Here is a 25,795-nt window from a genome sequence, read left to right on the forward strand (position 1 = left end):
ATAGTAGCGTAGCCAGGGTAGCACAGATGCGTATCAAGAGGGTCTGGGTGGGTTACATATTCAGGCAACTAGACCGAGCTACTGTCTGTATAACCACAGCTACCCTCCTATACTTAGCATGCTGGCTTGAACACAACTAGCATGACCTGTGCTGGGAATCGCACTCCCAGCTGCCATGTAGACATAACCAGGAACTGCAGGGTGTATTCCAATTCCACCATGCTCAGAACACACTTGTTTGAGGTGATGGACATGCTCAGGAACTGTGAAAACTTGCTCCTGTGGGGGGAGGGAGGAGATTGTTGGTGAGATCCAGTATGGTCGGTATGCTATCCTTGATTCAGGAGTCAAACAGGCCTAGGGCTGTTTGGATGAAGCAACAACTGAGGCAGACGATGGGGATCTCCTTTACTACTTGTGTTTTTGCTTTGGTCCAGGAAGCTGAAAACAATTATGAGACAAATCAGCTGGGAGGAAGAATTTAATCAGAAAATGTGAATGATAACTGGCAATCATTTAAGAACACCTTACTAGATGTCCAAAAAGCCACAAAATACCACAAATGAGGAAGATGGCCTGTCATAAATATAAAGAAAAGGGTAGCATAAAATCCCTCCTTGGCAGCAGTACTGAATCGCTTTATCTGTAAGGAGTTAAGTAGCTCAAATCACCTAGTTGGCACCTGACCAGAAGAACCAATGAGGAAAGAAGATACTTTCAAATCTGGGGGAGGGGAGGAGAATTTGTTGCATCTCTCTTTGTTTTGTTCCCTTTCCGGACAGAGGGAGAGACCAAGCAGGTACAACATCTCCTGAAAACATACCTGGAATGATCCATCTAAAATTACAGAAATTGTAAGTAAGGCTAGGAAATGTGTTAGATTATCTTTTGTTTTGGCTTGTACATTTTCCTATGCTACAAAGCTAGTTTTATTCCTGTTTTTGTAACTGTGAAGCTGAGTCCAGAGGGGATTCTTCTGTGTTTTAAATCTTTTTATTACTCTGTAAAGTTACCTTCCATCTTGATTTTGCAGGTGTGATTCTTTTACTTTTTTCTTTATAATAAAAGCGACAGAGTCCTGTGGCACCTTATAGACTAACAGACGTATTGGAGCATAAGCTTTCGTGGGTGAATACCCACTTCGTCAGACACATCTGAAAAGTGGGTATTCACCCACGAAAGCTTATGCTCCAATACATCTGTTAGTCTATAAGGTGCCACAGGACTCTTTGTCACTTTTTACACATCCAGACTAACACGGCTACCCCTCTGATACTTTATTATAAAGTTCTTCTTTTAAGAACCTGATTGATTTTAGCGTCCTAAAGATAAAGGGTCTGGTCCATACTCATGTTGCTAAGGCAATTAGTTGGTATATTATTCTCAAGCCTTCCCAGGAAAGGGGGTGAAGGGGCTTTGGGGGATATTTTGGGGGGATAGGGATTCCAAGTACCCTCCCCTGAATTTTTGTGTAAATCACTTGGTGGTGGCAGCAATACCAACCAAGGACAAGGAAAGGAATTTGTGCCTGAAGGCAGAATAGTTAAACTACCGCAAGGGAATTTACAAGCTTTTTTTTTTTCTTTAGCTCTCGGGCTAGAGAAGGTTAGCGGGGGTTGGGGAGACCCATATTGTGGGTTACAACTGGGGGCAGAACCCTGACATAGAGGGGCATCAGGGTCTGGGAGGGACACAGGGGCCAGTGGCAGGCAAGACACCGGCCTGCAGAGGGCTCTCCGGGCTGGAAGAGCTAATTCCCAGGACGACCAGCTGGAGATGCCGTGGTGGTGAGTCTCAATCTCACTACAGGGTGACTTGATTACATTCTGTAAGTATCTACATGAAGAACAAATATTTAATAAAGGGCTCTTCAATCTAGCAGAGAAAGGTATAACTTGATCCAATGGCTGGAAATTGAAGTTAGACAAATTCAGACAGGAAATAAGGTGTTAATTCTTAATTATGAGAGTAATTAACCATTGGAACAATTTACCAATGATTGTGGTGGATTCTCCAACCCTGACAATTTTTAGATCAAGTTTGGATGCTTCTCCAAGAGATATGATTTTGGAATTATTTTGGGAAAGTTCTATGGCCTGTTATACAGCAGCTCAGACTAGATGATCACAATGGTCCCTCTGGCCATGGAATCTATTGAACCCGGCTAGGCATATAATACTGAAATTGAGGCCAAAACATTGTTATCTTTGGGGAAGGAAATTTTAACACTGCCCTAGAATTTTTTAATATATGCAGTGCTTCTTCAGTCTAGAGGAGAACAAAGCACGGACCTCAAAGGGGAGGTCTTCAATAGTCTGCCTACTTCTGCAGGGATCCCCAACAACTTGAGCCAGAATGAGAAGTGCATGGTTACTGTTGTCACTGCAATGCTGGAAGCTGAGTCCAAAATCTGCAGAGCTGACCTGAAGACCTGCCAACCTTCCACCAGAAGTGACAGGAACTTGCCTCTAGAATCTTCAGGCAGCTTACTGAGGAACTTGGACATAGCCTCCTATGTCCAAGTTTGAATAATTATAACAGTCAACAGGGAGCTGTAAATCTGCAGAAAAATAAACCTTCCACTGAAAAGTTCTAATTTCTTTCCATCCTTTTGTTTAGGGGCAGCTTTTGCTCTACCTTAACTTTCATTTACTACCAGAGAGCCCAGAGTGGGATGCTCATAGAACTGTTCAAACCCTTGGGATGGAACTCGGTATTTGCATTCCATGCACAATCGCCACAGACGTGATGGACGATGGGGTTTGCCATAGGTCTTAATAGGCTGCATTACTGCCTCATTTATAGGAAGGGCAACTTTCCCTATCATGGCAGGGTGTAAAATGTCTGAGCTTACAAGGATTCTCCTCCACAAGCTCCATTTGTACATCAAAGGACATAACCATCCAGGAGATCTTGGTAGAACTTAAAATCATCTAATACTAAAGAAGACATTTCCTCATCTGGTAACAAAGATGAGATGTTCCGAGGAGGCAGGGGATTACCTTCTTGAGGCTGGTCTTGAACGGCAGATGCAGATGGCAGGTGTCTAATGCAGGTAACAGGCAGTCCTGGGCTTCCCTGCTAATGAAGAGCTCAGTACTGACCCTGACCTCGATCTGCCTATCAATATCGCATGGGCAAACTTCCCCTCCCTCTCGGGGATATATTTCTGTATCACAGAGGAAACGAGGACCTGAATGTTGGCAGCATCCCCCAAGGTACCCAGTAAGGCCAATGATGGGGCTGATACTGAACTAGAGGCCAGTTGCACCTAGATCAGGCACTCCAGTCCTTCAACCTGCTCTTGTCAGCATAATGTCTACAGGATGGGGAACAATTCCTGGAGGACACCATAGATTCCCTGAAGTGGGAATACACAAGAACCCACTTTGCACTCTGAGGAGTCGGAGTATTAAGAAAGTCGTGGTGGTGTGGTACCAGGTGGTGTCACTGGAGATCAGGACTGTGATCAGCAATAGGACTCCAGTACTAGTAGCAACATCAGGGGCTTCCCAGCTACCAGTACTGTACACTGGGGTGGAGCAGTTACCAGTGGCCCTGGAGCCAACATTGAGGAGATTGAGAAAAGAAGTACCAGACATGAGGTCACCAGCACCAACATAGGTGCCAATGTGTGCACCACATGTGATGGAGCCAGCAGGGCACGGTTGGTCTGGATGACTGGTGAGGACAGTACCAAGAGGCTCAGTAGATCTTTTGCAGCTGAATAATGTGAGGGATCATAGACCTTGAACCGAGGCCCATGGGTCCCCGGAAAGTGCCCAGGCCGTGACTGCCACACAGCAGCTCACGTGAGAAACCAGGGAAGGGTCCAGTGAAAGGTTAGCTTGCAGAAGACCCTGCCCCAAAGCTCACGATTGGGTGAAACATTCAGCCCCCTGATTGGCTGAGGGATTCTATATAAATGAGGAAGTAACATCAGGAAGTTGTCTGAGCAACTCGGGCAGTGGTTCTCAAACTATGGGGTGGGCCTCTCAAGGGAGGCATGGGAATGTGTCAAGGGAGGTTGAGCTGTGCGCTTTTATTTTTTTTAAAGAGGCTCTCAGCCCCGGGTGGTTGGGGCACATGCAGAAGGGCCATGCACAGCCAGGAGGCAGGGATAAAAGGGGACAGCCCACCACCCAGGCTCAGGCTCTCCTTCCCTCCCATTCGCTCACCAGGAGGCAGCCTGAACTCAGGCTCTGCTTCTCCCCGCACCCCTGATCCCTCACCTGGACGCAGCGGGGCTCAGCTGTCAGCCTGGGGGTGGCAGCAGTCACAATAAAGTAAGGATGGCAATGCAGCGCTAAGTCTGCTGTGAAAAGTGAATTGAAGAATATCGCTTTTCACATTGCCACCCTTACTTCTTTGCTGCTGCTGGCACGGTGCTGCCTTCAGAGCTGGATGGCAGTATATGTACTGGGGGAGGGGGGGCAGGGATTACAGATGATTACAGACACAAAGAAGGGGGACACAATCAAATAAGTTTGAGAACTACTGAACTAGAGGAATTCCTGGCTGGCTGCTATCACAGACCCCTCTGCCCAGAGACCCCTCCACAGAATGAGGCCAGAAGCAGAATGCGGGGCAGGTGGCAGGGACCCAGACCCCAACTGTGCAGGGATCCTGGACCCCACTGTGTGGGGCCAGGGTGCAACCGGGACCCCAGACCCTGACCCTGTCGCTGCACAAGGCCAGGGGGCAGCTGGGACCCCAGACCCTGACCATGCCACTGCATGGTGCCGGGGGACAGCTGACAGCCCTGCCACTGACCTTGCCGCTGCACGGGGGGAGAAACCGGGACCCTGACCCTGCCGCTGCACGGGGCCGGGGGCAGCCGGAGCCCCAACCCCGACTCCTGGGCTGGGCCACAGCTGTGTGCTAATTGGCCACATGTGGCCCATGGGCCGCGGGTTGAGAATCACTGGTCTACAACCTAGTATGTATTAGAGTTGGGAACAAATGGAACACCGTCTTTTGAACACGTTATGGACACTTTGCGTATCTTGTGATGCCATTTGGGTTGATAAGTGCACCAACCATCAATTTATAAATGATGTACTCTAGGACACTTGGACCAATAGCAGGATGACATGCTTATTTTCTCAGACAATGCTGAAGAGCACACCATGCAAGTCTGTTCCATTGTGGACAGGTTATGCCAACATGGCCTCTATGCCAAACTAGAAAAATGTGCTTTTGATCAGTCCTCCATAGAATTCCTAGGTTTCATCCTCTCTCCTGCTGGTATCAAAATGAATCCATACAGTGTGCAGCACTACAGAATGTTCATGAACTACAATGCTCCTTGGTGTTCACAAACTCCTATCAGCAGTTCATTCTGAAGTTCTCAGAGTGGATCAACCCTCTCACTGTCCTGCTCCTCAAAAACATCAGGTTCCAATTCTCCCCTGAGGTCTAGTAGACCTTCAAACAATTGAAGCTCACCTATATGACTGCTCCCATATTGGTCCACCCCGACACCATGCAAGCCTTCATCCTCAAGGCAGATGCTTACAACTTAGCGATCGGAGCTGTGCTATCCCAAACGCATGGTCCTCAACAACTGCTACATCTTTGCATCTTCCATTCCAGAAAACTCAAACTCCCCTAGAAGAACTACAACATTTTAGACAAAGAACTACTGGCAATTAAGACCGCTTTTCAGAAGTGGTGCCACTATCTAGAAGGGGTCCAGTTTCCTGTCCAGCTGTACACTGACCACAAGGACCTTGAATATCTGCATAGGGCTAAGGTCCTCAACCAATGACAACTTCAGTGGGCCTTATTCTTTTTGCACTTTAATTTTGTAATCTCTTGTTACCCAGTAACCAAAATCAGCAAAGCTGATGCTTTGTCCCAGAAGAGTGAGTATTACACTGACTTGAAAGACCTGAACCTGAAAACCTCCTGCATCCTCAAGCTTCAGAACTTTCTGGGTGTAGCTCCTCCCCAAGATCTGTTCACCCTCATAAGATCAGCCTCTGTGCATGGGATCCCTCCTGCTGACCAGGAAACCATAAGTAAGGAACCCCACAAGGGCCTAGATGGGGTAACCTATGTAAAAGGGCATATATATCCCCTTGGACCTCTGAGGCTACCACCCTACAGGTATGCCATGATTCCCCTGTGGCAGAACATTTTGGCCACTTTAAAATTCATTTCTTCTAGTGACTTTGCTTACAGGACACAGTGCAGGCCTATGCGGCCTCTTGCAATGTATGTGCCCGCTCCAAGGCACTGCACAATAAATCCCTGGGACTCCCACAACTCCTTGAGATTCCACCTGGCCCCTGGACAGTCTTAGCCTTTGTAGTAGAACTATCCAAGTCCAATGGGTTCACAACCATCCTGACAGTCAGTGAAATGCCTGCGGAAAAGTACGCCTTTCTATTGATGTATTTCGTTGCAAGGTAATCCAGTGCCAAAATTGCGATGTGTGTGCCATCTATCACCCCTCTGCAGTTAGGGAAACCCATTTCTGCAAAGCCATTCATTATTTCACACACATTGCCAAGAGTCATGGTTCTTCGCAGCAGGGTGTGATTAATGGCCTTGCACACTTGCCTTAAAGCGGCCCCAACAGTCGACTTCATCACTCCAAAGTGATTAGCAACCAACCAGTAGCAGTCTGGAGTCACCAGTTTCCATACTGCAATTGCCACATGCTTCTCCACTGAGAGGGCAGTTCTCATTTTGGTGTCCTTGCACCGCAGTGCTGGGGCAAGCTCTGCACACAGTTCCAGGAAGGTGGCTCTCCGCATTTGAAAGTTCTGCAGCCTCTGCTCATCATCCCAGATCTGCATAATGATGCAATCCCACCACTCAGTGCTTGTTTCCTGAGCCCAAAAGTGCCAGTCCACTGCGTGCAGCTGTTCCATGAATGCCAAAAGTAATCATATGTCACTCCTATCCATGTCACCCAGCAGGTCAGGCAACTCTGAATACTGTTCAGTTAGAAACTTTATAATTAACTAAACTGCCAACCACGATGTGTTAATGACAACTAGCAGAGCACTGGAGAGCAGTTTGGGATCCCTCCTTTCACACACAGATGGCTGGAAGACCATGGAATGTTGGGACAGAAAACAATGCATCATGGGACGTTGAGCCCACAACCATGATGCGCTGCGATCCATTCCGCCAACCCACAAGTCATAGCAGCATAAGGTGGTGAGTGGGACTGTGGGATAGGTACCCACAGTGCACCACTCTCACTGTCAATGCTAGAGCACTAGGTGCGGATGTGCTCTGCCAACAGAGGGAGCGTAGTGTGAACATGCAATAGCGATGTTACTATAGCGTTTTTTGGTTGTCGATGTAACTTTTGTCGACAAAACTCTGTAGTGTAGACGTTGCCAAAGGATCCCATTCTTAGGCACCTAACTCTCCCCAGACATTGTATAGGGAGCCTGGGTGCCTAACCTGGGGCTGGGAATTCTACTAGGTGACAGGATGTCTAAAGGGTAGGCACTATAATACTCAGCCCTGCCATGCCTAAATCCCTCTGTGGATCTAGCCCTACACAACTAAGATTTTTCTAGTGTCTGACATTTCCTTCAGAGCCCCCTTTCCAAGGAATTCCAGCACGTTGAGGGGTGAAATTGATGGGTGTGATCCTTGCTTTGTGTAGATTGGGTGAATTACTGAAGAAAGTTTACATTTGTTTTATATGTTTATTTTTCATGATAAACGTAAGTTACTGCTTTGACTGATGACAGTATTTTGGTACAACATTAGTCACTGTGGACTTTACATCAGTCCTTAGAACAGGACTCTCTATAATTGATGTGTTTCCTGATGCAGAACAGCAGCTTTGATCATGTTGACATTGATGAGTCATAGCTATTTGCTTTTCTCTGATCACACTCACACTGAATACTTCTGAAAACTAGGGAACAGCATGACTTATGATTACATTACCGTAATGCAGCTGCTTACTAGAATCTTTCATCTTCCCTTTATTTAGTTAATATTATTTTCTATGACAATACTTCTAAAGTAAAATTTGAGTAAGCATATGCATTTTAGAGCACTTTGAAATCTCAGCTCTTGAACAAGCTTTGCTGTCAGAGCAAAAATTCTAGAAAGAGCACATGAAGAATGCAACTGATATGCATAACACCTATTATCAGAAAGCTGCCGAGGACAGGATTAAACCTCAAAATACATGGGTTGTGCTTGGGTTCTGTCTTACAGCAGAACCCTAATCCTGTTGCTTATGCACACTTCAATCTCTTTGGCATATCACTTTCATTCAACCTATATTGTAGTTTCAAACTTTATCCTGAAGAACTTTTGAAATATTGTGTCTCCAAAGAGCCAGTGGTTGCCCAGCACTAGCTGAGGTTAATTCCAAGTTTTGGAAGTATTAGAGTTATATAGTTTAATCCCCATTGTGCACAAAAACATAAAAATAAATGTAATGTTTTCATATCATTGGACTTCTAGTGGAAACTGTAGCTTGGGAACCGAACTGAACCCAAATTTGGACCACTAGCCCTGCCCCAAAACCCCCTCGGCAAAGAGCAATTTTCAGGACCATCCATTAAGCATGTGGATTGTAGAGCACTGAAAAAAACAGCTGTTAAACAGTAAGCAAGTCCCAACCTCAACTACCATTCAGCTATAATGAATTAATGAATGGGCATTGCCCCTGCTCCCTGCCATGGATAAATCTGTCTCTAGATGGTTTAAAGCTATTATAGTACCTTTTCACTAACTCAAGGAAACCTCTTCCTTCATTTCTAATGGGGCTGATGTGCTGTTGCAGTTGCATTTTACCTTCTTTCTGGGTGGTTTCTGTGCTTTGTTCGATGTTATATTCCACAGGTTCCCCTACAACAAATAAGAGCAAGAAGAGACAGTTTGATTAGAGGAGCAGAGAAGTTACTTTGGCCCAGATACTTAGCTGGTGTAAATCGGTGTATGCTGATTTACACCAGCTGAGATTCTAGAGCTTTCATGCTATTGTCACACCAAAATTGTTTTTAAAAGAAAAGCTGAACCAATTTAATCAGTGCAGCCTTCAAATAATCAATGTGACCAGTTCAAACACAGTAAGCATACTGATAATTTCATACTTACATACACTCATATGGCCATAGTCCTTCCTAAGGGCTGCAGGATCCTGATATTTCTGCTGAATATCTTCTGACTGATTTTGGGGGGGAGGGGAGGCAGTAAGGGGAGAAATCTACATTGTTAAATTTGCTAAATTGTGTTTTACACTTTAAAAAAAAATAAACAGTGAAAAAAATCTATTCTCTCATTTATGATTTTTTATTGTTACTACCAGCCTGCATTTTTACAATAGATGTTTTTGGAATTTCTGTTGTGCATTATAGTTTTATCTATCATTTACAGAATCTATCATTTCAATCCTTAAAACATAAATTTGAATTATTAAAATGCTTATATAAGCTAAATTTTCATTGCATAGTATGTTGATGTATTGGTTAGGGGAGACAGAAAGAATACTGGTGCAGTGTGGAAGAGCCAAAAGGGAACATTGGTGAACAGCATGTGCAGGGAGGAATCGAGGTATGTGTGTGGTAGGATAATTGAGAGAGTTGAGAGGAAAGATGTTATGCAAATATAAATTATATGCATTTTTCCACTCAGGTTTTTCACTGCACCAACATAGACAGGATTGATCTTCACAGGAGATTCCCATTCCTAGTTCTTGAGCTTCCAGCACAAGACAGAATGAGAACTCAACCTGGCTTTTAAAGTTGTGGTCCTCTGGTGCTGATAATTGAACACAAACCCCCACCCACTCTATCCATTAGTGCTTCAATCCCTCACTAGAAACTTCCAGTCAGTTCCTGAATGGATGAGTAGCAAGAAATCATGGAAGACTTGGTTCACACTCTTAAACTAGTTGCATAATACCAATGTAAACTGTGACTAACACTAATCCCCCTTACACCAATTTCAAACTAGAGTATGCTATACTAGTGCAGTCATGACAGCACACCTCTGCTGGGACTTTGCTCCAGTCAAGGATTAAACTCATAACCCTGGGTTTAACAGGCCAATGCTCAAACCACTGAGCTATCCCTCCTCCCCAAATGCATCTTGTGTAAACATACCCAAGATAGCTTTAATCTAGCTAGATTGGGCACTAACAGGAGTGAAGTCACAGTAGCATGGGCTTCAATGGAGGCTGTACAAGATCACCCGGAACTTATGGTAATTACTTGGGCAGCTAGGCTGTGCTGAAGCCCATGCTGCTGCAGCTTCATTGCTACTTGTACCTCAGATAGCTACATTAATCCCAATTTATGATTGCAATGTAGACATACCCTCAGCATAACCACAAATGTGAAAAGGGGATGGGAGATGAGACAGTCAATAATAATCAGAATTATAAGATACAAAATCAAAGATTTTAAGTCCAGAAACAAGCATTACGATCATCTAGTCTGACCTCCTGATTCTTGCATTCTTGCAGCTGCTGGTTGAGCAAGAGTATATATTTTAGAAATACATCCAATCTGGATTTAAAGAGTTAATGTGATGAAGAATCCACTACATCCCTTGGTAAGATGTTCCAACGGTTAATTACCTTCACTATTAAAAAATTTGATGGTTCTTTCCATTGGATCTTATTATGCCTTTGTCTGGTAGATCTCTAGAATCAAACATCTTCTTCCCATGCAGGGACTTCTAGACCATGATTAAGTCACATCTTAATCTTCTCTTTGATAAACTACATAGATTGAACTAGTCTCTCTCACCGTAAGGCAGGTTTCCACACCTTGAATCATTCTTGTAGCTCTTCTCTGAATCCTCTCCAATTTTTTCAACTTCCTTTTAGAAGTGTAGACACCAGAACTAGGGCAAAGTAATGTGAGACAGAGGCCCATAGGTGGTTCACTACTCTATAAAACAGCAACTCTTATCAAGCCAGACATCTTCACTACACTTAAAACACTGTTTTCATGTTATAGATCCCAAAAGTGCTATGTAATATATATTTGGAAAACTCGTAACTCATTGATAATTAATATTATTGTGTGGTGTATGTAGGAGTAACATATGCAAAATTACAAACATATGCTGAAATTATGTTCTTAAAATGTGTGCAAACAGGACATAATACCCCACCTGAGAAAAGGGAATGTGGTTCCACATGCTTGAACGTGTCTCTGATGCAAGAGATACAAAAGTGGGTGAGGTAGTATTTTTTAATGGACCAACTTCCGTTGACTCTTCCTTGGGTCTGGGGAAAATACTAAGAGTGTCACAGCTAAATACAAGGTTGAACAGATAGTGCATATTTTAAGGGACCATTCAAGATGAAGTGGCCCGTTAACATCCCTGTTGTCACAGAATTTAAAGTCAGAGGACAAAAGTTTTTGTCCTAAGGCAGATAAGCTGGTGTGTCAGTGATTTGTCATGCAGCTTAGCAATAGCAAAACGATCACTTGCTGAGGCTGAGAGGGGTACCACAATAACTCACGATTCTGGGAACCCCAGCAGATTGTCACATTGGCAGATGGTTTGGGGGAAATTTGATAATGGGAGGGTGTTGGGGTCACTCTTCAAAATGTAACTTGGCAGTGGAAGCCAGGGTATGACCTGCATGCTTGTAGGCTGGCTGCTGGTGTCAGTGCTGTGAGCCACAGAAGCATAATGTTTAAGGCATCCAGAATTGCAGGGCAGGTGGTGATATAACCCCTTATTCATCTGAGTTGAACCCAAAGTATAACTAGTATTTTAGTAATGGTCTCAGTAATGCCACATTCAGAGATAATTTTATATCACTCTATCTCTGAATATTACCCTATTTATACATCCAAGGATCAATGCAAGCATTAGCCCCTTTAGCTACAATATCACTCTGGGAGCTCTACAGTGATCCCAATTCCAATATTCCTAACACAAAAACTAGGAGACAGTCTGTTGGAGGGAAATAAACCCTTTTCTGGGAAAAAGGGATCTCTTCTCTGCTGAGCCAATACCCAGTAAAAGCTCTCTTCATGCAAAGGGCCTCAGCTCTTTGGGCTGCTAGAAATAAGGCATATATTTTTAACAGTGAAAGTAATTAACTCATGGAACAATTTACCAAGTGGCGTGGTGTATTCTCCTTCACTGACAATTTTTAAATCAGGATACACTCTAGGAAATGTTTTTGGGAAGTTCTATGGTCTGTGTTATACAGGAAGTCAGACCACATGATCACAATTGTCACTTCTGGCCTTAAAATATTTGAATCTATGCTTACTTTTTAAAAAAAAGGCACAGCTGATGCTACAGAAAACAAATCAAACAGAATTAAAACGAAGTCTGAAATCCTCCCAAACTGGAGAGACTGATGTCTCTACCTAAGGCGAGACTTCTGCTTTATTTGTATCTCTGTATGTCTGCACCCTCATAACTGGGACCAGCTACTCCAGCTACTTGCCTCTTGAGAAGCCTGAGAGCCCTTAAAAGGTCAGGTCTCTGTTCCTCTGACCACTTTCTCCTTCCTCACTCCAGCAGGAACACAGTAGCAGTGGGCTCCAGCTGGCTCTGCGGCTGGCCAGCACCAGTGGAAATAGCAGGGGAGTACCTTTGGTCACATCTTAACTTTTTGAAAATTGAAAGACATTTTCTAAAAGGTGAAAATGAGGCTGTGACTCCTCTCTAGCTCCTCTCTCAACACAGGAACCATCACTAGGCAGAAGGCTGCCAAAAGGACTCAACTCTCTTTACAAGTACAAATCCCTGTCCCCACCTGAAGGTCAGGAGGCCATTTTACAGCTCTAACTCCGAGCTTGTCTGTACACTTAGTTTGCAGCAAACTGAGGTGTAAATTGACCCTGCCACACACTAGTGCCCATGTGGACCCTGCTGCCACACACTAAAAGTTCTGTACTGCATTTTGATCTAGCCTGCTTTGAAACAGGAACAGATCAAAACACACATAGCACTTTTAGTGTGCAGCATCAGGGTCCACACAGACACTTAATGTGAATCAGGCTAGTGAGGGGCAGATTTACATCCCAACTTGCCATGAACTAATGGTTAATGTAAACAAGCCCTCAGACAAGACAAATGGTACGTGCTCTCTCTCTTCCCCTCTCCTTTCCACCTCCTTCCCTAAGCAGGGAAGAGTAACAGGGATGTCATGATAACACAGATAGCTTACTTCAAGGAAATAGATGTCTGATGCAATTGACTCTTCCTCTTGCTCAGCTCAGCCTTACCTGTTATTATTGTAATTTATTACTGTTTCCATTGCTGTTATGCCACCATGCTTCCAGCACACCTTCCACTACTCCAGGAACACACTACTCCAGCTCTGCCCATTCCCAGGACTCAACCAGGTTACAACTCCACGGATATCCAACAGACCTGCCCTTCCCATGGCATCTGGTGAATGAGACAACCAATCTCCATTTGGCCCATCTCATGGCAACATCCATTTCATCTCCTATCACAGTTCAAATTGGGAGGAACTGTCCCAGGAAACAGAAAAGCAGAAATAGGAAGCCAGGTTCCAGACGTCTAACACCTATATACTGCAAAGGACCACTACCTAAAAAGGGGCTGGAAGTAGACAGTACAAAGCATCCTAAACTAAAACTCCCACCTGTTTATGTGTATATATATATATATATATCTCCTCAATATATGTTCCATTCTATATGCATCCGAAGAAGTGGGCTGTAGTCCACGAAAGCTTATGCTCTAATAAATTTGTTAGTCTCTCAGGTGCCACAAGTACTCCTGTTCTTTAAACTAAAACTGATGCTTATCAATGCAAGATCTGCTGTTAACAAACAACAATATATGAGCTCATCAGTGATGAAGCATCCAATATAGTCTGTATCACTGAGACCTGCCTAAATGACACTGCAGGTCCCATGCTAGCCCATCTCATGCCCTCCAAGATACTCAGAAAATCACAGACATATAAGACAAGAAGAAAGGCAGCACAGCGTTCAAATTCTCTGCAGACATCAAATGCAGGTAAGGCAATTTCATTCAAATTCATTCATCTGACAGCAGAAACCACAGCCAAAGCTAATAGACTTTATGCTCATTTACAGACCAATATAGACAAAGGATTCATACAGGAGCTTGCTAATATCTTGTCAACCGTAGTGGTGAAATGCTCCAGTCTTTTATCATCCTGGAGATTTTAAAACGCATATTGACAAGGCTTGCAGATGCACAAGCCCCAAAACTCATCTCCTCACTTGCCTCCTTAGCACTTTCAGAGATCATCTCTGGTCCAAACCACACAGCTGGTCACAGCCTGGCCCTGATCTACAGCCTAGATATCAAAATAGAGGACATCCCAAACCAGACACTGTCTTGGACAGACCTCCAGTTCATTAAGGCAGTAGTCAGAGACCTTTCTGTGTCCAGGCAACAAAAAAGACCAGTGATCCTGATTCACCAGGAAGACTCTTGGACTTGAACAAATTCCAAAGCCTGCCACAGGACAACAGCACCACATCCAAAGGATGAGGAGTCAAGGACCTGGTGAATCATTGCCATTATAAACTAGCATGCTAGCCTCCAAATGGACTCTTCTTCCCCATTGCCCACACAGATATCCTGGAGAGAGGGGTGGAAACTTGAGCACCAATGGCAGGCAGAAAAGGCTGATTCAGACTGGATGATAAATAATACATTTCTAAAAGCCTATGCTGAGGCTATATTTTAGGCCAATAGGACCTTCCTGTCGCCTTCCATTGAGGCTGTCAAATTGTGCCCCAAGAAGCTATCTCAGTGGTAAACTGTTTCATCAATCCTGAATGCCTATAACCTGCATCAGAGCTGAGCACCAAGTGCTCAGTATCCTACTTCTCTGAAAAGATCATGCACATTCATTAAAGCGTTCTCAAACAGCATGGATCCACTTTGCCTATACCCACAACTAACAGCCCATTTCCATAGTTCAGTACATTCATTCATTAAGAAGATCTGAACACCCCATCATCCTCTCCAGGATTTCATCAGTTTTGGAGCTAAATAAAACTTCATCTTCAAAGGGGGAGTCCTCTAATTTTGACCTGATACTAGGAGGCAGTCCAGATGATCTTAAGCAGGCACCCAGCCCAAATATGATAATGGTAGGGATTCACCTGGTCCACATTAGGATTTCCAATCTTGCCAGAAATCTATACCCAGATCCAGATAATATGACCTTTAGTGATATGAATCATCTTCATACCATCCTCTAAAAGAAGGTCTTACTATGCAATGCATTTCCTGATAGGAGTTGGACTGCAGATGGACCTTGGATCTGCAATTGATGGTGCTGGAAATAAGAGTGTTCCAGGAGATGAGATTTTTGATAGCCCAGAGCCCAGTAACATGTTTAAAACACTGCCAGCAGCTGTAATACCAACTGTTATGCTTACTTCTGAAAACAGCTAAAAGGAGGCCTTTCTGAAACCTCAGCACAACTAACAGACCAGGAGGAGAGGATGAAGTGAGTGACCTCAAGGAGTAAATATGACCTTCTGCCTTGAGTTGTTTTTTCTGAAGCATGCGATTTTTGCAAGATGGAAATTCTGGCAATAGTTAACTATTGCTATATAGCTGGTTAACTGATGGAAAATTCCCTACCTGACAGGCTGGAAATCTCCACACTTAACTTAGCATCTCCTAAGCAGTTTTTTTGATGAACAAGCTATGTAATACTAACAAGTTAGCTATAAAAAGAGGAAGAAATATGAGCTCGATGGACACTTGAATGCTTGCACACCTCTAAAGTTCCCCTGCATATGGAAGGCCAACCACTGAACTTGCAGTTATCCACTTGAGACCTCCCCAAGACCCTGGATAAATCTGAATGTTGGATTTTTGGGGCGTTTTACTAATCTGTGGCAGATGTGTATAAGTGTTTGAGATTAAATAAAGTATAGCTTTAAGTGAGAGCACTCTTGTACTGTTTGTGCCAACCATCTATCAGTTGGACGCCCATGTCTCCATTGATTTATTTCCTGACACCACGTTGCACAGAGTAAAAGTTACGAAGAGCTTTGGGTTGAAAGAATCCCAGGTAACAGAGATACAATCAAAATTGGGAATAGAGCCTTACTAAGGGAGCTCAATGGATCATTGTGTTGCCATGATGACGACTTACCCACCCCTCAGCCCATCTGTGACCAAGTAAAACCGGATGGTAGCGCACTAAATCACTAAAACAGAACGTTCCACTGCTGATAAAGCACTCTCACCTCAGGAACGCACTCACCAACAGTCATACCAAAAGATAAACTGATGCTGAGGAATTTTTGGGAGGGACCAGAGAAACCCAAGAACCACTGGTCATAGATTAGCTAAACCTTGAAAGAAAACCTTTTGTGCTGACCATCTGGCAAAACAAAGTCGTAAAGTTAAGCTGTAATGCGTAAAGCAATAAATAAACATAGAACAAAGGGGAATTTGTATGATTGGTTAAAATATGTTATTTTAAAGGTTTTTAGAAAGGTGATAGATTGAGGTATAGACAAAGTGGTTTTACCAATATAATGTGTGTGAAATGTAAAGCTCTTTGGAACCAACTCTGGACTTCAGTTTAAGATTGAGCTGGCAGAACTCTTGGCCTTCGCACAACTGTGACGTGCAGAGGCACCAGAGCCCCAAACGAGCAGACCTCGACTGGCCTTGGGTGAAATTAATTTGTATATTGGGAGTGGTGAGCATTGCAAGGTTGGTGTGTGTATTCCATTGTGTATAGTTAATAAATAGTAGCTTAGGTACCATTGTGTGAAGCTCTGTCATTGGGAAAAGGCCCCACCAACCTGTAGAGGGCCAGTGGACCCCAGGTTCAGGGAGGGTAGGGGGTAGGAGCCTAAATTCTGTGGGTGACAATTGAGATCCTAAGGTCAGACACATGTTTTCTTATGCCAGATAGAGAGAGGTCTCTGCACTGACTCCAAACTGGTGGTACCCAAAAGTCACCATCTTTCTGTAATGAACGTCGGCCATGACTGTAATAATATTGTTGGATGGGTCAGAACTAACACACAATCCCTATGGTTGAGGAGCCTTCGTCCCCGTTGTACTTCCATCTGGAGTCAAACCTTTGGATCCATAGGAAATAACATCCATTGGATTCAAGGCTCTTGGCACCAACTCTCTTCTCTCTGATCAGTCCTTGGGAGTTGATGCGCCTGGTACTGAAGAACCTCTATTTAGATACAGAGTCCAATACCACTGATGATTCCTAGTGTTTAGGCTACGGATCCATTGCAGGCTTTGGATCCACTGGTTTTGGATCCTTCCTCTGGGTGGGTACCTTTTTAGATCCCAACTCACCAGCTGCCACAACCTGTACTGGCTTTTATTGTCTCTTAACCCTAGGGGCAGCGGAGGATACCTTTACCATTCTGGATCTGGATGGCTTGACTGCCAACCCTTGCTGCAGTAATAGAGCTTGCAGTCTGTTCTGCCTCTCCTTCCAGGCATGAGTGTCAAGCAAATAGAGCATCTTGAAGGTTAATGTCCATCTCCAAGGCAAGCCAAGTTCCTCTCCAAGGGAAGCCAAGTATATTGTGTGCATCCAAGTTGAGAAAACAGAGGAACAAGAAGCAAACCTCTTGAAGCCTGGCCTCTTCACTTTTGGAACTGCCATAATGGAATCAAAAGACAATAAGACTCTCTAACTAACTGTACTATTCTAAAACTTCACAAAACCAATTAATTATTAAAACTATAGAAAAGATTACTCAAGCACTACCATTCTATTTAACTATCTAGGGCACTGAAGAAAACAATCTTCCTGACTTGTTCCTGAATCCATCGGCTGGATGTGGTTGGAAGGAACTGAGGCGTCTTGAGGGCCACGCCCCCTTTTATAGCCTCGTCTCAGAACCTTCACGAATCCTGAGGAGACATGTGGAGGGGTACCTGAGTACTCCAGTGGGCACTGATAACTAAAGTTCCACTGTCTGAACTGCATTTCGCTGGCACATCCGATGAGTGGAAATAGCAGAGGCCGCTTGAACCCATGGCTTGAACCACTTGAAACCATGGCTACATGCTTGCTATCCTTATGGTGTGCACTGTCACACCCTCCTCCTGAACTTACTGCCAGAGGCTTGGACACTGTCCACGGCGGAGGCAGTATACCTAAAATTCCTCTTTTCTGGACAGGGCATCTGCTACCCAGTTCTCCTTTCCTTTAATATGCATAATCTCCATGTCAAATTCCTGTAAGACCAGGCTCCAGGGTAGCAGTTTGGGGTTTGTACCCTTAGTCCGGTGAAGGCATACCAAAAGTGAATGATCAGTTAGAATTCTGAACCTCCTATTAAAGAGGTAAGGCCTTAATTGTTTGACGGCCCACACAATGGCATAGCACTCCTTCTCTATGACAGAGTAATTATGTTCGGCAGCGGACAGCTTTTTGCTTAGGAAGGCAATGGAATGCTTCTTGCTGTCCTCCCATCTGCATCAGCACAGCACCCAACTCTGTGTCTGATGCATCAGTACACAATTCAAAAGGCTTATAGAAGTCAGGGCTGGCCAGCACAGGCTCCGTAGTGCTTTTACTTTGTTGAAGCCTTTCTGGCACGCCTCTGACCAAATTACCAAATTAGGTTGATGCTTTTTACATAAGTCTGTGATTGGGGATACAATGTCACTGAACCCCTCTACAAACCTCCTGTAATAGTTTGCCAAGCCTATGAAGGATTGGACTTGTCTTTTAGTCTGGGGTACAGACATGCCAATCTGCTCCAACACAGACCCAGGGTCTGAACCACGTGCCCCAAAGCTGCAGACTTAACCGAAAGCAACTTAAGAAGTGTCCCTGTCTTCGAATACAAAAACAATGCATGCATACAAATAGGATGAATAGATTCAGTAGATCATAACCTTTACAGAGATATGTCACATGGAATATGTAGTATAAAACATATTCCAGTTATGTCATATATATACATTCCTAAGCATATTTCCATAAAGCCTTATGGGGTGCACTGTCACATTGAGTTTTTGGTTTTTTGTGTTTTTGTTTTGCATTTGCTGGATATCTGTGCTAACTAATTAGGAAGCAGGCCTTACCCATTGCTGTATTCAGTGTAGCCACTCAGATTACTGTGGTTTCATAATCCAGTTTTGCAGCCACTTTGCATTTTATCTATGAGCCCCAGAATAAACTACAGTTTTCACAGATCTCTCCATACATTTGCAATATAGCATGGAGTGGAAAGTTGTTCACAGCTATTGCCAAAAATGATTCAGTGCTCATCAGCCACAACAAAAAAAGGAGTAAAAACTCCTTTATTTCTGACACCATGTTACGAGCTGATGTAGAGGGCTACACCAAGAAAACCATTTATAGTGAACTAGTTGTATTGCTCTGACAAAACCCAAGATCTATGCTATATATCCTTGATCTACATATACACCTCTACCCTGATATAACGCGACCCGATATAACACGAATTCGGATATAACACGGTAAAGCAGCGCTCCGGGGGGGCGGGGCTGCGTGCTCCGGTGGATCAAAGCAAGTTTGATATAACGCGATTTCACCTATAACGTGGTAAGATTTTTTGGCTCCCAAGGACAGTGTTATATCAGGGTAGAGGTGTACTGGCAACTTAATTATACTTAATTATTAATTATTAACTATTTACATATTATGGTGCTGTGGCAACTGCATCATAATTAAGCTTCCTTTAAGAACTTCCATTTTATTTTGTTCAGAGGAAAGTCTCACTTTTTTCTGTACTCCTCTAACATAATGGTATGATTATGGTTCAAATTTGCATAGATATAATTTCTGTGACAAGGATTCCTAAAATACTATTTTTAGGTACATGTGTGGCATATTTTTAAAAGTATTTTAAGTTGTTAAAGGCAAGTTTGTGTACCCACCTGAAAGTGCCAAATTATAATTTGATAACAAAATACATGATCTCACAGCAGTGAGATCACAATCACTCACTTCTAGAGAGTCTTAACATAAGAGAGAGAAAGACTGATTAATCAAACACTCTGTAGCCTAGGAAAGAGTTCCCTGAGTTGGAAAAGAGGAGACCAGGAATTCAAATTCACTATACTTACTGAGGACAGGCATGATCCCCAACCTAGAAGACAGTTTGGGAACAGCCACTGAACAATTCCTCCCATTTTTTAAAAAGACATTAACAGGCAGAGAACCCAGCTCTCCAACATGACAAACCTAAACTTCAGTTACATTCAATATATACTGTGCTTTTCAGAGTGACTAAGCTAGAGAAGTCTGTGCGTGCATAGAAAATTTGAAAATGTCAAATAATGTACTTTCATTACACATTTCAATAAAAAGAGCAGTTTTCAATTAAATATTTTGATTTCAAAAATTCTGACCAGACATTAATAGCAAATGTGCTAAGTGAGTTTCTGGTGGAAAGGAATATTAAAATTATGTATATGTACTAGGGCTGTCAATTAATCACAGTTACTGCCTGTGATTAACTGAAAACACTGGGTGGGGAGGGAAGCATCAGTTGCGAAGGGACCTGACAGTGTCCAGTGAGGCACAGTAACCCAGTACACCTCTGGAGGGCAGGAAGAGAAGAGGAAGTGGTTCCCATCCCAGCTCCAGTGGAGAGGTAGCAATCCTGACCCTGCCATGCCCTATTTCCTCTGGCCAGCACCTCACTCCGGGGACCGACCCTTCCCCCATGCCGGGCCTCATTGTCCCTGGCTGGCTCCTTGCTGTGGGGGGATACCCCAGAGAGAACTGGGGCCTGGTGAGCTCAGCCTCACTGCACCAACCTCTCCTCTCCACCCTCCATTGCAAACAAGAGCTCACTCAGCTGAAGGGAGCCCACCTAGCTCAGGAAAAGGAGGCAAGCCTGGCGAACCCAGTACCAGAAACCACCCTTCCAGAAGCAGCAGCAAGACACCTCCCTCACCCTCCTCCTGCACAAGTCATTGCTTGTCCTCCCCTCCTCCCCACACATCCTCCCTGAACATTGAATGCAGATTTCTATGATGAAACTCTTCCTCTTTGGACAGGAGGCAAGCCTGGTGAGCTCAGAAACCCAGCCCAACAGGAGCAGCATCAAGAATTCACCTTTCTCCTGCACAACTGACCCTTCTCCTGCACAACTCAAGCCCTCCCATCTCCAGAATACTGACTTTCTGAGTTGACTTGTAGGCTCTAAAATTTTACATTGTTTTATTTTTGAGTGCAGTTATGTACAAAAATAACAATAATAATTCTACATTTATAAGTTCAACTTTCATAATAAAGAGATTGCACTACAATACTTGTATGAGGTGAACTTAACTACTACTACTTTTATCTTTTTTACATAGCAAATATTTGTAATAAAAATAATAACATAATGTGAGCACTGTACACTTTGTATTCTGTGTTGTAATTGTAATTAATATATTTGAAAATGTAGTAAACATCCAAAAATATTTAAATAAATGGTATTCTATTATTGTTTAACAGTGCGATTAAAAATGCCATTATTTTTTTTTAATCTTGTGATTAATCACAATTAATTTTGTAACTGCTTGACAGCCCTAATATGTGCTTTTATACTTGCAATTCTGAAAACCTGGCTGTAAAAGAAGGTATTTATTCATTATGTATTTTCTGTGGCTTACCATTCTGAAGTCACCTTTTGACTTGCTTCCATTGTGAATATTTTCAGTTTCAGTTCTAAAAACAAACCAAATATATAGGGAGTGAAGTCTATGAAGTCACTAGAAGCAATTATATAACCAGCAACTATCTTAAATGTTTCATTCAATTTTTATATTACTTGTGACTTGCAAAATATATACCATAGCTTAGGGTTTAACTCTTAGGTCTGATTTTGATTTAAACTTACAGGTTTTCATCAAAAAGTGAAAGCTTGAAAACCAGTTTTTGACCAAAACCTTACTTTTTTTAAAGAAAAATGTTAAGGAAAACAAAAATTTGTGCTTTTACTGAAATTGTTCATGGGAACAAAAAACATTTACCAACCAGTCGAAAGCCAGAAGGAACCGTTATAGATCGTTTAGTTGGCCCTCCTTTATATCATGGTATAATGGTTGGCACTCACCTTTGGAGTGACCCTGGTGCGGAATCACGATTACATCCATGCCTCAGTTTCCCTTAGTCAGCTTTTAATAAGTTCAGTAAAGCTTGTATACAGGGAACATTGTCCTCAGGGGTCTAATTTATTTAATCAACTACAAAAAAAGGATTCTCCATTGCTTAGAGCAGTTGCTCTCAACCTTTACAGACTACTGCACCCCTTTAAGAAGTCTGATTTGTCTTGCGTACCCCCAAGTTTCACCTAACATAAAAACTACTTGCTTACAAAATCAGACATAAAAATGCAAAAGTGTCACAGCACACTATTACTGAAAAATTGCTGACTTTCTCATTTTACTGTATACTTATAAAATAAGTCAATTGGAATATAAATATTGTACTTACATTTCAGTATATAGTATATTGAGCAGTATAAAAAAGTCATAGTCTGAATGAAATTTTAGTTTGTACTGACCTTGCTTGTGATTTTTATGTAGCCTGTTGTAAAACTGGGCAAATATCTAGATAAGTTGATGTACCCCCTGGAAGACCTCCATGCACCCTTAGGGGTACACATATCCCTGGTTGAGAACCACTGGCTTAAAGCTCTGCAGTCTCTTCCCTGCTGACTCAGGGTAACTCTCAGGCACGCCCTGTCTAGAGAGCTTTGTAGTCTCTCTCCTCTGGAGCTTTCTCTCTTTGTGTTCTGGGGTTGTTTCTCTGTCCAGGAGCTTCTGCTCTCGGGGGAGACATCACTGGGAGTAGCTTCCTAACCAGCTCCTCTGAGGAGCTATCTCCCCAGCAGCTTCCTCTCTGTGTTCTGGGCTCCAACCTGAGCCTTCATAAACGTTTATAAAGCCCAGACATTCCTTAATTTAGGGCTTCAACCGCAGATCACTCTCCCGTTGATTCCTGTACAGCGCTGGATCGAGAAGAGTAGGGGGAGTCGATGGGAGATGCATGTAGTGTGGACCCCACGGTAAGTAGATCTAAGCTATGTCAATTTGAGTTACACTATTCACATAACTCAAATTGCATAGCTTAGATCAAATTTCCCCTGTAGTGTAGACAAGGCCTTAGACTCTGCAGGGAGCACCCTAACAGGGTTGCTTCCCATATAACCCTGGGTTGGGTTCTGGAGGAAAGGGAAGGCCTAGGTCCCCCACCACACTCCCTTAAGGGCTGTCGCCCAGATGCAGGTGGAAGCCTGAAGATTACTTGCTTGGGGTCAGGAAACAGGCACCTTTCCCACCCTGACAGACAGGGAATGGGCCAGAAGTCTGGAGCGCCAACTGCTAGGGTGCCCATCCTTCTGAGCACCTTATCACAAGTTCTCTGCTCATTATGCTGTCTCCCAAGTGTCAAGGTCTGTGATGGGGTGGACTAGGCCCAAAGGCCCCCCGCTGGAGGCCTCAGGGTCCTCCCACACCCATCCCAGAAAAGGAGCAGTGGAGAGGTCCTCCAAGCAGACTAGAGTGGCTGCAGGGGAAGCAGTCAATCAGAGAGGCAGCAGGGAGTAGCCAATGAGGGCCCAGCAGGTTCATGTAAAAGGAACTGCAGGGCCAGAGTGAGTTCAGTCTGCTTGTAGGGAACCTGGGAGCAAGAGGTGCTCCTGGCTGGCTGCAGGAGCGGAAAGGGCTGGATAAATCAGTCTGCTAGCAGGGACTGGGGGAGCAAGAGATTCTCCTGCTGGCTGCAAGGCTAAGGCAGGTAGTTGCTGGCAGGGATTGAGGAAGCGAGGGAATAGCTTCTGGCTGGCTGCCAGGAAACAATTAAGAGGGGTTATGCAGAAGTGGCCCACCGAAAAGCAGTTAGTTAAAGGGATATGGCACATGGCTGCTACTTAGAGGGTCCCTGGGTTGGGACTCAGAGTAGTGGGTGGGCCTGAGTCCCCCCCAAAGCCATTGGGGAAGTTGCTGTGCCCTCAGAGAAGGGAATTTAGACAGGCCCAGGGAAGGTACTGTCCATGGAACTGTTACCCCTGGAAGGGGACTGAATTGAGACTGACCCAGCTGAAGATCTGGGGTCAAAGGACTAAAGGGCAGGCAAAGACCCTGAGGGGTGCTACTCCAACCCAAAGCTGGAACCTTCACATATAAACTGGCCAGTTAGGGTACTGAGATAGGCCCTATTGGTCAGACTGAGGATTGAGCCTGGGGAGGGCTACAGAGACATTGCCAACAGAGGAGTACCATGATGAGCTCAATTAGACTGTTAAAGGACATTACCGAGGGCATTGAGCTAAGCCCGGTTGAATTGTATACCCTGGAAGGGGGTTGTTTATTTTTTGCACATGGACAGAGTGTGACTTGGCTAGAGGGATGAGTCAACAAAGACCCACCTGACAAGGGCAGCAGCTGACAGGAGACACTGTGAGTTGAGAAACTGATGAGAAAACTGCAGGCACACACACACTTGACCAGGGGCACTCGTGAGAGGTGGGTGCCACCCCATTACACAGTCTCTGTTCAGATAGGCTGTGAAAGCCTCCTCCACCTTGAACTGCTTGTCAGTCATCTGAAGAAGAATTGACATGGGCAATCACTCAAAGAAGGAAAAACTGTTATTTACCTGTTCTGTAACTGTTGCTCTTTAAGATGTGTTGCTCATGTCCATTCCACAACTCATCCTCCTTCCCTTCTACATAGGAGTCTAATTTATTGGATTCCAGTGAGAAGGAACTGAGGGAGAGTTAGGGTAGCTCTGCCCCATTATACCATGCACAGGTTGTGATGTTTCATGGAGTTCAGCCACTAGAGTGGCGCATGGTCAGTCACTAGGTGGAAGGACTATCCCCATAAATAATATTGCAGTACATCAACAGCCCATTTCACTGCCAGGGCTTCCTTCTCAATGACTAGTATGGCACCTCCCATGGGAAAAAAAACTTTTTATTGAGAAAGAAGATGGGATGTTCTCTTCCTCCAAATTCTTGAGACAACACTGCTCCAGGTGCAACGTTGGATACATTGGTTTGTACGATAAATGTCTTTGTGAAGTCTGGGTGGAACAGCACCAGTTCCTGGCTCAACTGGTCTTTCAGTGTTCTGAATGACTCATTGCAGTTTGTCATCCAATGGATTTTTGGGTTGTAGAATCCTTTAAAGGGGCACCAATGGTAGTGAAGTTTGGGATGAATCCCCCATAGTACCCCACTAATCCCAAGAAATGGCAAACTTGTTGTTTGATGAAGGGGACAGGGCAGTCCACTAGAGCTTGGACTTTGTCCATTAGGGGTCGTAACTGTCCCCCTCCCATGGTATACTTTAGGTAGGTGACTTCCTGGGTGGCCAGGCAGCACTTGGTTGGACTGGCCATCAACCCTGTCTCCGTAGAAGCCTGTAGGATTGCAGTAATGTGCCTTATATGGCCAGCCCACCCATCATTATATATGATGATATCATCAATGTAGACAGTTGCATATGACCCATATGGCCCCAACACTCTATTAATCAACTGCTGACAGTTGGCAGAAGCTCCCTGGAGCCCAAAGGACCTGGTTTTCAGACTGGTATAACCTGAATGGAGTGGAGAAGACAGTCTTCTGTTTAGACTTGGGCATCAAGGAGATCCTTTGGTGAGAGTGGCCACCCCCAGTCTTTCTAATACTTCATTGGCCTTGCAATGCACTACATTTCAAAATTGCATTCACCTTGTGAAAACTGATGCAGAACCAGCTTGATCCATCCTGTTTGGGCATGAGCACAATTGGGCTTCTCCACATGTCGTGCAACTCTTCCGCCTTCCCTACATCTAACATGGTCTAGAGCTCCTGGTCCACTGTCTCCCACATCTTATTTGGAAGAG

At 44.0% G+C, this 25,795-nt stretch overlaps 1 long non-coding RNA gene across 1 annotated transcript; it reads right to left on the reverse strand.

Annotated features, from left to right (window-relative positions):
- Positions 1-8,711: 8,711 nt before the first annotated feature.
- Positions 8,712-21,644, reverse strand: LOC135981121 (uncharacterized). Its single transcript, XR_010598084.1, has 3 exons — positions 21,571-21,644; positions 9,088-9,157; positions 8,712-8,838 (listed from the first exon to the last, which is right to left on the reverse strand). It is a non-coding gene; the product is annotated as an uncharacterized LOC135981121 (long non-coding RNA).
- Positions 21,645-25,795: the final 4,151 nt, after the last annotated feature.

Source organism: Chrysemys picta, chromosome 2, assembly GCF_011386835.1.
Source record: "Chrysemys picta bellii isolate R12L10 chromosome 2, ASM1138683v2, whole genome shotgun sequence".
NCBI classification, from domain to species: domain Eukaryota; kingdom Metazoa; phylum Chordata; order Testudines; family Emydidae; genus Chrysemys; species Chrysemys picta.